A 12,591-nucleotide genomic window follows, 5' to 3' on the forward strand; every position below is an offset into this window, starting at 1 on the left:
TGACAACATGTTTGTTAGTTTTCTTTACTGCAGACTAGGCAGTCATTACCCAGTAAATTTATTGTTAGCTGTTTTACCTTTACTTTGTTTATCCTTGGATTCCTACTGCCTATTTTTCAGCACTAAATTGACAATTCGTTGATACCTCAGGATGTCTACACTCAACTGAACCCTTCTTTTAATCAAGTTGTTTCGTAACTTCTTTTCCTCCCCAATTTCATTCAGTACTTCTTCATCTGTTAGTCATTGTACCCATTTAATCTTCAGCATTCTTCTGTAGCATCTCATTTCAAAAGCTTGTGTATGTGGCATTTTAAATATTTCTTTTTGAGTGCATTGCTGCAGCATATGTGAACATAGTGCGACTGTGATGCTGGTTAACATTCTGTGGCGAATTATTAATTTTAAATTAAAAATCTGTTGTGTGCAGAATCTTCCCTCATAAAAACCTCCCTTGATATTCTCGCAATTGTATGTCTGAAGTTTCTACAACTCTGTCCACAGGAATTTTTGATATTATTTTGTATGCCACTGGCAGAAGTGACACTCATCTGTAATTGTAGACATTTCAGTTTCTCCCTTTTTATGCACCAGGTGGATTAATGCTATTTTACACTCTTTTGGAATATTTTCAGTTTTCTAGATGTTCTGAAAAAGCAGTTGTAGATTTTTTATAGTCGCTGTTTCTGACCATTTCAATAATTCTGCTGTAATGGAGTCTTCACCACTTGCTGTGTTGTTTTTGAGTAATATAATGGCTTTACGAATTTCTTGCTCTGTTGGTGGGAAATGTTCCGACAGCTTTTGTGGTATTGCTGGAAATTTAAATTTAACTGTTGGAAGTGGACAGTTTAAGGGCCTGTCAAAATATTTTGTTAGTATTTCACAATTTTCTTTGTTATTTAACCCGATTTTGCCATTTTCATCTTTGGAACAAATACTTGTGCATTATACCCTTTAACCATGTATTTAAAAGTCTGGCAATAAGTCTAGTATTATTCTTGGTAAAATTGTCTTGTATTTCCATAAGCTCAGTTTTTTTAAAGTTCTATTGATTTTTCCGTTCTTTCTTTCCTTTTTTTCCCTTTGTTGTCTGAATTCTTTTCTTTTTTTGAATGACTTCCTTTTTGACCTCTTTGTTCTAGTGCTTCTTCACACTCTTGGTTCCACCATGTCTTCTTTTAATTCTTGGCCAGTCCTAAAGTTTCCTCTAATGCTTTAGTAATTTGTACCCAGAGTTCATACCAATCACTTTGTTTTATTGTCTCAGTTTCTTCTCAAATTTTTTTCTGTATTCTTGATTGTAATGTTAGCTGTAGTGGAGATGTATCTGTTTACTTTCTTCATAGTATTTTTTGTTGCTGTTGTTTTACATGGGAGAAATCATACTATAATCTTAAAGAGACAATCATCTGAATCAAATGCCCCATTTCTGATTACTTTAACGTTCATAATTTCCATGTTATTCTGTTTAGTTATAGCTATGTGATCCATCTGAAATTCTCCTAGGTTTGGATTTGGAGATATCCAAGTTTTGGCTTTTCTTGATAAATTGTGAAATTGTGTGGACATCAATTTTAACTGGAATATTTTACACATGATCAGTCTTTCACCATTTCTGGTTTTAGAACACATCGTTCTTGTGCAATGCAGCTAGCTCTTTATTCGCACGAAGTAATGGCCGCTATCGACAGGGAATCTCAAGTTGATTACGTATTTCTAGATTTCTGGAAAGCTTTTGACACCGTTCCTCACAAGCGACTTCTAATCAAGCTGCGGGCCTATGGGGTATTGTCTCAGTTGTGCGACTGGATTCGTGATTTCCTATCAGGAAGGTCGCAGTTCGTAGTTATACACGGCAAATCATCGAGTAAAACTGAAGTGATATCGGGTGTTCCCCAGGGAAGCGTCCTGGGACCTCTGCCGTTCCTGATATATATAAATGACCTGGGTGACAATCTGAGCAGTTCTCTTAGGTTGTTTGCAGATGATGCTGTAATTTACCATTTAGTAAGGTCATCCGAAGACCAGTATCAGTTGCAAAGTGATTTAGAAAAGATTGCTGTATGGTGTGGCAGGTGGCAGTTGACGCTAAATAATGAAAAGTGTGAGGTGATCCACATGAGTTCCAAAAGAAATCCGTTGGGATTCGATTACTCGATAAATAGTACAATTCTCAAGGCTGTCAATTCAACTAAGTACCTGGGTGTTAAAATTACGAACAGCTTCATTTGGAAAGACCACATAGATAATATTGTGGGGAAGGCGAGCCAAAGGTTGCGTTTCATTGGCAGGACACTTAGAAGATGCAACAAGTCCATTAAAGAGACAGCTTACACTACACTCGTTCATCCTCTGTTAGAATATTGCTGCGCGGTGTGGGATCCTTACCAGGTGGGATTGACAGAGGATATCGAAAGGGTGCAAAAAAGGGCAGCTCGTTTTGTATTATCACGTAATAGGGGAGAGAGTGTGGCAGATATGATATGCGAGTTGGGATGGAAGTCATTAAAGCAAAGACGTTTTTCGTCGCGGTGAGATCTATTTACGAAATTTCAGTCACCAACTTTCTCTTCCGAATGCGAAAATATTTTGTTGAGCCCAACCTACATAGGTAGGAATGATCATCAAAATAAAATAAGAGAAATCAGAGCTCGGACAGAAAGGTTTAGGTGTTCGTTTTCCCCGTGCGCTGTTCGGGAGTGGAATGGTAGAGAGATAGTATGATAGTGGTTCGATGAACCCTCTGCCAAGCACTTAAATGTGAATTGCAGAGTAATCATGTAGATGTAGATGTACTTAAGTGTGCTGAATATTCACGTACATTTTCTCCTTTTCCTTCCCAGCATGTGCATTGAAGTCGCCGAGGAGTATTTTAACATTGTTTTTGGGTATGTTGAAGATTTCAGGTTCTAAAAAATCTCTCAAAACTGATTTACTTTCTATAGATTTCTTCTGTTAGTGTTATTTCTAGGTGCATGGCAATCCTTGTTTCACTTTAATTGATATTCATTTAATAATCTCTTTTTCAAGACAGTATCCACTCTGTTCAACTACTCTTCCAAGCCCATAGTCATCTCCGATTGAATGACAAAGTCATCAGTAATCTGCAAAGTTTTTATATCTTCTCTCTGAACTTTAATTCCCCTTTGAAATTTCTCCTTGGTTTCTTTCACAGTTTGCTTAGTATATAGCTAGAATAACATCATGGGTAGGCTACAATGTGTCCTCGCACCGTTCTCAATTATGGCTTCCCTGTCACATCCTTCAACTCTTATGATTAAAGGGTGCTTTCTGTACAAGTTGTAAATAACCTTTCAATCCCTGTATTTTATTCCTGCCACCTTTAAAATTTCAAAGAGTGTAGTTCAGCCCACATTGCCAAAAGGTTTCTCTAAATCTACAAATATTATAAACATACATTCGCCTTTTTTCAACCTGTCTTGTAAAATAAGTTGTAGGACCCCCTAGGTCAACCGCTACTAGTTTTTCCATTCTTATATAAATAATTCATGTCAGTATTTCACAACCATGATTTGTTAAATTGGTGGTTCAGTAGTATGCACACTGCATTTTTGGAATTGCATTTTTTACATTCTTCCAGAAGTGTGGAGTTACTTTACCTTTCTCATATATCTTTCACACCACGTGTAATAATTTTGTCATGGTTCTCTCTCCCAAGGATATTAATAATTCTGAGAGAACGTCATATTCTTCACAGGCCTTGATTTCACTTAAGACTTTCTGTGCTGTGTCAAATTCTTCTTGCTGTACTGTATCACCCCCCCCCCCCCCCCCCTGCCACCGCACTCCAACTCTCATCTTTACCAACTTCATCTCTCTGTTTGTTCCCCTTATATGGACCCTCTATATTTTCCTTCCATCTCCCAGCCTTCCCTTTTTTGCTTAGCATTGACTTGCCACCTGAACTCTTGATCTTCATACGTTGCTTCTCTTTTCTCAAAAGTTCTCTTTAATCGCCCTACAGGTGGCATCTGTCTTTCCCATAGTTATTCATGCTTCTACAACCCTGCATGTCCTTTAGCTGTTCCTGCTTAGCTATTTTCCACTTTCTGTCAGTCTCGTTTTTAGACCTTTGTATTCCCATTTGCCTGCTTCATTTGCTGCATTTTTATATTTTCTCCTTTTGTCAGTAAATACATCCCCTGAATTATGTAAGAATTCCTACTAGACCTTATCTTTTTACCTATGTCATCCTCTGATGCATTCACTACTTCATCTCTCAAGTCTGTTCATTCATTTTCTGTTTTGTTCTTTTGTCCTGCTTCTGTCCAGTGATACCTAATGCTCCCTCTAAAACTCTCAACTTCCTGTGGTTTCTTCAACTTATCCAGATCCTTTCACCTTAATATCCTACCTTTCCGCTATTTCTTCAGATTTAGTCTGTAGTTGATAATGAAAATGGCCAGAGTACACATCTGGCCCTGGAAATTGGAGATGGGCAAAACAGTATGAGTCAGGCTTGAAATGGGAAAATTTTAAAAATAACTCGGATTCTTTTTATGTTTTCATACTTTTACTGCTGACAAAATACAGTACAACAGTTATAACATAATTATAATTAATTTAAATATCTACAGTCATCATTTACAATCAGTATGACAATATACACTGATAAGCCAAAACCTTATGACCTTTGCGCACCAAGACGTTGGATGCTGCATGGTCACTTTTTGGGCTCGTGACGTGGTGACAGAAGTATTAAAATGGAGCAGACACAGACAGGGGATCACTCTAGTGAAGATATGGGCTGCAAATGGGAAAATCCTTTGAGATAAATGACTTTGACAAAGAGCAAATTATTATTATGCAGAGCCTGTGAACGAGAATCTCGAAAACAGTGAAGCTGGTCGAATGTTCACTTGCTATTGTCATGAACACCTATGGAAAGGTGTCAAATGACAGTGAAACTACCACTAGGTGCTAAATGGTTGAGCGTCCATGACTCTTCACAAAATGTGTGATTAGGAAGCACAGAGAATAAAGTCACTCCTGAGCTGCTTTGTGATCCACTACACTTGGGCCATGGGGAGCAGAGTGACTCCAGAGGCACTTTGTGATCTGATCTTTGTGAACGGTGGCTGCTCATGCAACAAGCCATGGGGAGCAGAGTGACTCCAGAGGCACTTTGTGATCTGATCTTTGTGAACGGTGGCTGCTCATGCAACTGACATGATCGTTGGCAACATAATGCCATGTCGAAGGATAAGACATGGAATGAGCTGCCGGAGTTGCCAGTCATATTTGCGTGAGGTTTACTTGCTTGTGCGTTTGAATGGTGTATGTTTCTCATTTCTCTTTTGCTGATTAAGGCTGTGGCCAAAGCTTTGTGTAAGTGTCTTTTAAAAGTGTTGTTGTTATGATCTTCAGTCCAGAGACTTGTTTCATGCAGCTCTCCATGCTACTCTGTCCTGTGCAAGCCTCTTCATCTCCAAGTAATTACTGCAACCTACATCCCTCTGAATCTGCTTAATGCATTCATCACTTGGTCACCCTCTAAGATTTTTACCCTCCACGCTTCCCTCCACTACTAAATTGGTGGCCCCTTGATGCCTCAGAATGTGTCCTACCAACCGATCCCTTCTTTTAGTCAAGTTCTGCCACAAATTCCTCATCTCCGCAGTTCTATTCAGTACCTCCTCATTAGTTACGTGTCCTACCCATCTAATCTTCAGCATTCTTCTGCAGCACCACATTTCAAAAACTTCTATTCTCTTCTTGTCTAAACTGTTTATCATCCATGTTTAACATCCGTACATGGCTACTCTCCATACATATACTTTCAGAAAAGACTTCCTGACACTTAAATCTATACTCAATGTTAACAGATTTGTCTTCTTCAGAAACGCTTTCCTTGCCATCACCAGTCTATATTTTATATCCTCTCTACTTCAACCGTCCTCAGTCATTTTGCTGCCCAAATAGCAGATCTCATCTACTGTTTTAAGTGTCTCATTTCCGAATCTAATTCCCTCAGCATCACCTGATTTATTTTGACTACATTCTGTTATCCTTGTTTTGCTTTTGTTGATGTTCATCTTATATCCTCCTTTCAAGACACTGTCCATTCCGTTCAACTGTTCTTCCAAGTCCTTTGCCATCTCTAACAGAATTGCAGTGTCATTAGCAAACGTCAAGGTTTTTATTTCTTCTCCATGGATTTTAATTCCTTCTCCAAACTTTTCTTTTGTTTTCTTTACTGCTTGCTCAATTTACAGATTGCGTAACATTGGGGAGAGGCTACAACCCTGTCTCACTCCCTTCTCAACCACTGCTTCCCTTTCGTGCCCCTCAACTCTTATAACTACCACCTGGTTTCTGTAGAAATTGTAAATTGCCTTTTGCTCCATGTGTTTTATCCCTGCCACCTTCAGAATTTGAAAGAGTATTCCAGTCAACATTGTCAAAAGCTTTCTCTAAGTCTACAAATGCTATACATGTAACCTAGCTTCTAAGATAAGTCACAGGTATTGCCTCGTGTGGTCCTACATTTCTACGGAATCCAAACCGATCTTCCCCGAGGTCGGCATGTACCAGTTTTTCCATTCTTCTGTAATGAATTTGTTTTATTATTTTGCAACTGTGACTTATTAAACTGATATTTTGGTAATTTTCTCACCTGTCAGCACCTGGTTTCTTTGGAATTGAAATTTCTGTATTCTTCTCTAAGTGTGAGGGTATTTGCCTGTCTCATACATCTTGCCCACCAGATGGAAGAGTTTGATCATGGCTGGCTCTCCCAAGGCTATCAGTTGTTCTAACGGAATTTCGTCTGCTTCCGGGGCCTTGTTTCTACTTAGGCCTTTCAGTGCTCTGTCAAATTCTTCATGCAGTATTATATCTCCCATCTCAACTTCATCGATGTCCTCTTCCATTCCTATAATATTGCCCTCAAATACATTGCCCTTGTATAGACCCTCTATATACTCCTTCCACCTATTGGCTTTCCCTTCTTTGCTTGGGACTAGTTTTCCGTCTTGAGTGAGGTGGTTCTCTTTTCTCCAAAGGTCTCATTAATTTTTCAGTAGGTGGCATCTATCTTACCCCTAGTGATATATGCTTCTACATTGTTACAGTTGTCCTCTAGCCCGCTTGTCCATTTTGCACTTCCTGTCGATCTCATTTTTTTAGACGTTTGTATTCCATTTCATCTGCTTCATGTATTGCATTTTTATATTTTCTCCTTTCCTCAATTAAAATCAATATCTATTGTGTTACCCAAGGATTTCTGCTAGCCCTCATCATTTTACCTACTTGATCCTCTGCTGCCTTCACTATTTCATCTCTCAAAGCCACCCATTCTCCTTCTGCTGCATTCCTTTCCCTGTTCTTGTCAATCATTCCCTAATGCTCCCTCTGAAACACTCTACACGCTCTAGTTCTTTCAGTTTATCCAGGTCCCATCTCCTTAAATTCCTACCTTTTTGCAGTTTCTTCAGTTTTAATGTACAGTTCGTAACCACTAAATTGTGGTCAGAGTCCACATCTGTCCCTGGAAATGTCTTACAATTTAAAACCTGGCTGCTAAATCTCTGTCTTACCATTATATAATCAATCTGAAAGCTTCTGGGGTCTCCAGGTCTCTTCCATATATACAATCTTCTCTCATGATTCTTAAACCAAGTGTTAGCGATGATTAAATTATGCTGTGTGCAGAATTCTACCAGCTGGCTTCCTCTTTCAGTCCTTACCCCCAGTCCATAGTCACCTGCTACTTTTCCTTCTCTTCATTTTCCTACTATCAAATTCCAGTCCCCCATGACTATTGAATTTTCCTCTCCCTTTTAGAAGCAACAATTCATTCAAAAGTATGTGAACATTTTTTGTGCTTCTGAATTTGGAGATTTTCTTTTCTGTTCAAGATGTAAATGATAACTGTTTACAGTTTACCACAGTATTGTAGAGAAAGTTGAGACAAACAGTTTGATATGGGTCACTCGTGGTCTGTCAAGTCAGGAAACTTATTTCAAACTGGCCTACAGAGACTACACTAAACTGGGATAACTTTGCCACTTTTTTCCTTCAGCATGGTTTGTTACCTAATAATGCAACATATGTTTTTGAAAGCATCCTAAAACACGAGCTTGATCTCTGTCCTCATAATCTGTGGACAGATGACAACTTACTTATGTATTTATATATTAAAAAACTGAAAACATATTTGGCAAAGTTTCCTGGGAAATCGGGCAACTTAGCCAACTGTGTTAAAATCAGTGGAAATCACTAAAAAAATTACCAAAAAAGAAGCTTAGTGCATTGAAAACAACGTATGCATTGGTATTAAGCACTTTAATGCAAAGATAGATACAGCAAGCTACACACAAAATTCAAATCTTCAAAGTTAAAAGAAAAGTTAAAGATTTTCATCAGAAAGGAAATATTTACCTCGATTTTGATTGTAAAGATTATTAATTATTTACACTACATCTTTTAAATTCTGGGATGCTTCTTCTGGCACATCTGGGAAGTAAAAAGTTTTCCCCCTGTCTGTTGTATAGAGATATGTCTCCTTGAAGTCCCCATCTCCACAGAACTGAATAAGTTTACCAACAAAATGCTTGACACTTTTTTAGTCAAGAATTTTACTACAACAAACATTCCAAGCTTCAGTTTCCTGCACCATTATTGCATTAATTTCACTTTGTTCATGAATGGCTGAATTACGATACTCTTCACAGCAAAAAGTAAGATCCACAGGATCAACTAATTCCAGAATACCTAGGTCCTCTGTACATTCTGCAGCTTATTCAGGTTCAAAGTCATATGTGTCATGTAAAGAAAAAGCAGTCAGATTCATCACTCCTGTCATGGCTATTCCTCTGAATGTTCTTCCTCCAGTCTTCTCAATTTGTTTCGTTACAGAGATACTCGGAAGAGATTGGTGGTTCACCAAGTGTCATTCATCAACAGCTTCTCCTGGCGCCACATCAATTCTTCTTCTTCTCCTCTTCAAAGGACTCTGATTATTATTTCTGCAACAGGTTTGAAGATAATTCATGAGTGAATCACTAATTCTTGTACGTGTGTCATTACCGTCAGCTCTCTCTGCATCTGGGATTCTAGTATAAACTTCTTCAGGATTTAGTGGCACAGTACCACATTCCATGAACCCTGATATGATGTTCAAGTCTTGGAACTAGATGAGTTTCTCATCTTATAATCTGTCAGTATGGCTCTCCATTTCCTTTTAAAGCGAGCAGATACTGAAACGTCCAGAGGTTGACAAGGAGGAGTGGATGCTGGGGATAAGAACACAAAGCGAATGTCTTGAGTTCTGTGTGCCTTGATAACTCTCACGTTGACACGGCTACTAAGATTATCTCATATTAAACATTAGGGCGAGGTAGGTTTTTTGCCCATGGCACAAAGCGAATGGCTTGAGTTCTTCATGCCTTGATAACTCTTACATTCACATGGCTACTGAGATTATTTCGTATTAAACATAGGTTTTTTGCCAATGGCTCAGCAACATGGAAAACCAATTTTCAAAATGCAGAGCATCAAACCATCCAATAGCTATATTGCCATATTTTGTTCCTTTCAGTCCTCCTAAAATCCATAACTGCTTTGATTGATAAACCACAAAAGGAGGAAGCAGTTCTCCTAATGCTGAAACTGAACATTAAAGAAACACTTGCTTTGGTAGAATTTATAACTTTCTGGATACTTGCATTCCCTACAAAATGTCATTGTTTAGTATGTGGGATGGAGGAATTCCTTCTAATGAGTCTTTCAACTGACTAAAGTATGCTTTAAGCTGATCTGACCCAATGCTAGCTCTAACAAAGGAAATATTTTGGCACTTACACGAAGAAAGTCTTTCTTTATGCTGTCTCGCAAAAGAACCATACCAGTCATCACCAGGTAAGTTATTTTGGAATTGTAAAATCTGCTTCCCTGTTGAATCCAAGAAATTTTTCACGATGAGTCTCAGTTTGAGGGCATCGAGAGGCATTTCCCAATCCGCACACATGAAGACTTGTTTGAGGATCTCCTCTTCTTCTCCACTGTTCAGTGCAGTCTAACACCCTGGTTTCTTTAAATGGAGACTCCAATTTGTTTTCAATTGTTCTCCAAGGAATATTGAACTCTTTTGCTGCTTTTCCACAGCTCATTTACTTATTAATCATTGCAGAGCTAGCTCTAGTTTAGTATCATCATAATTTTGATATGTGTGTGCTCCCAGTTTAGTTCTAATGAGTCTTGTATAAGGGGGTTGTTTGTGTTGTTGCCCCGGATTATGACTAGGCGCCGGCTGGTGTGGCCGTGCGGTTCTAGGCGCTTCAGTCTGGAACCGCGTGACCGCTATGGTCGCAGGTTCGAATCCTGCCTCGGGCATGGACGTGTGTGATGTCCTTAGGTTAGTTAGGTTTAAGTAGTTCTAAGTTCTAGGGGACTGATGACCACAGATGTTAAGTCCCATAGTGCTCAGAGCCATTTGAACCATTTATGATTAGGTGAAATATTTGTCAGGATTTTTAAGTGGTGGGTCCTTGAGGTACGGCAACACGCGAACACGGGAAGTAAGTTTGAACAGTTTTATTAACAAAAGGCTGATTATAAAACACGCACGCTACTCACACCCATCGTTATTGTGTCTGACATGCTAACAGCGGCTAATTACAGTCGTATCGAAAGGCTCCATGGTGAGCTAAGGAAATAGACATATTCGTGCCCGAGGCCATGCTAGTTAATGCGGTGCACTGCGGATGGCTGCCAGTCACTTACTTCCTGTGTGGCACTGCGGCGTGACGCACGTGTACTGACCAAGCATATTGTCAGTATTCCAGATAGGTCGGCTGGCGAGCGCATGTTACATACCGTACAGTTTTGTGCAACCTGTAGATCCTTACACTTGGCATTTTAACAACCTGTATGGAGACCCAAAAACGCTTGATTAAAAAAGGAAAAAAGCTTGAAAGGCAAAATTCTAGGTTGGCAAAGTTGTCACACTTTTACCGAGCTTCTTGGTGCAACATTGCCAAGTTATGTAATTATATAGTGCACTGAACAAAAGAAATAGTTTTCACTCACGTTAGAATGAGTGGGCAGGGTGAGACACTTTTGTAGACTACCAGAAAACGTGTGCTCCACAAGCCGAAAGACAAAGCACTGACAAAGACCAGGAAACAATGAATAAATGTAAAATGCCTGCCAGATCTCTCATTCATTCATTGTTGCCTTGTGGAGTGAAAGCATTTGTGCATCTATTCAATGATCTGGGAACTTGTCGGATGGCAAATATATTCATATTAAAAAAATGGCAAAGTTGCCCTGCTTAACAAAGTTACCCCATTTATGACACCAAATCTACAGCACATATGCATTGCATGAGATGTCCAGTATTAAATTTCCTACAAAAAAGGTCCTATTCATTTTTCCTCTAGGACTAATAGTTTTCCTGAAGACAGTGAGAGAACACTGAAAATCTCACACATGCTCTAGGACTAATAGTTTGCCCAAGGAAACCAAGAAAAAATTGAAAATCTCAAACATCACACATTCGCTGCAGCTTAGGTAGTTTTCGTAGGCCAAAATTTGAGGTAGTTTCCAACTTGATAAACCACAAGTGTCCTATATCAAACTGTTCATTTTAGCTTCTTCTACATGCCGTATAGTGTGGGAAAGTGTTTTCTGCATTAATGCAGTTTTTGAAAAAATGATATTCCTTCATTGTCTATTCTTTTTGTGACTGAAAGAAGCTGCACACATTGATAAGATATCCCAGTCCATTCTCACACATGGTATATACCACATTTTTTGCAGCTTGGGAAATGTTTCCTTGAGCATGTGACATAGAGCGCTGTTGCAGCAGCCTGCCACAGAATCTTCATTCCACTTACTAATATCACCAGGGAGACATTTCAGATCAGATGAACTATTGTTCCTTTTTTCCTAGTCAATGTTTCAAGAGCAGATTGCCTATCTCTATGGGAAATGTCTCTTGAAATCTCTGTCTTACCATTATAGTCTAATCAGTCTGAAACCTTCCAGTGTCCCCAGGTCTCTGTAATGTTTACAGACTTCTTTCAGGGTTCTTAAACCAAGTGTTACCAGTTATTAAATTATTCTATCTGCAAAAATTCTTCCAGGCAGCTTCCTCTTTTTTTCCTTCTCCCCAGTTCATGTTATCCTGCTACTTTTCCTCCTCTTACTTTTCCTGCTACCAAATTCCAGTCACTTATCACAATTAAATATTCATATCCTTTAACTGTATGAATAATTTCCTTTGTCTCATCATACATTCTTCCAATCTCTTCATCACCTGCAGAGCTAACTGGCTTATAAATTTGTACTTCTGTGGTGGTTGTTGGTTTTGTATCTGTCTTGGATAAAAAATTGCTTTCATTATGCTGTTCATACTGGCTTACCCGCATCCCTATCTCCTTATTCCGTATTATGCCTACCGAGATCCTCCACTTAACTTACAAATGCAATCTGATGTAAGGCAGAACAGAATTCACATGCAGAGATTTTACTTCCATTTTGTTTCCAGTAATATTTTAAATTAAACTGAAAGCTGCAAACTTTGATCTCACATAAATGCAGATACTGATAAAAAGAAAAATA

The 12,591-nt window shown here is 38.8% G+C and overlaps 1 protein-coding gene across 1 annotated transcript in view; it reads left to right on the forward strand.

Moving 5' to 3' along the window:
- The window catches only part of LOC126236169 (nucleolar MIF4G domain-containing protein 1), a 131,789-nt gene that overhangs the window by 101,996 nt on the left and 17,202 nt on the right, over positions 1-12,591 (forward strand). The window lies entirely within an intron of this gene.

Source organism: Schistocerca nitens, chromosome 2 (genome assembly GCF_023898315.1).
Source record: "Schistocerca nitens isolate TAMUIC-IGC-003100 chromosome 2, iqSchNite1.1, whole genome shotgun sequence".
In the NCBI taxonomy this organism is placed as follows: domain Eukaryota; kingdom Metazoa; phylum Arthropoda; class Insecta; order Orthoptera; family Acrididae; genus Schistocerca; species Schistocerca nitens.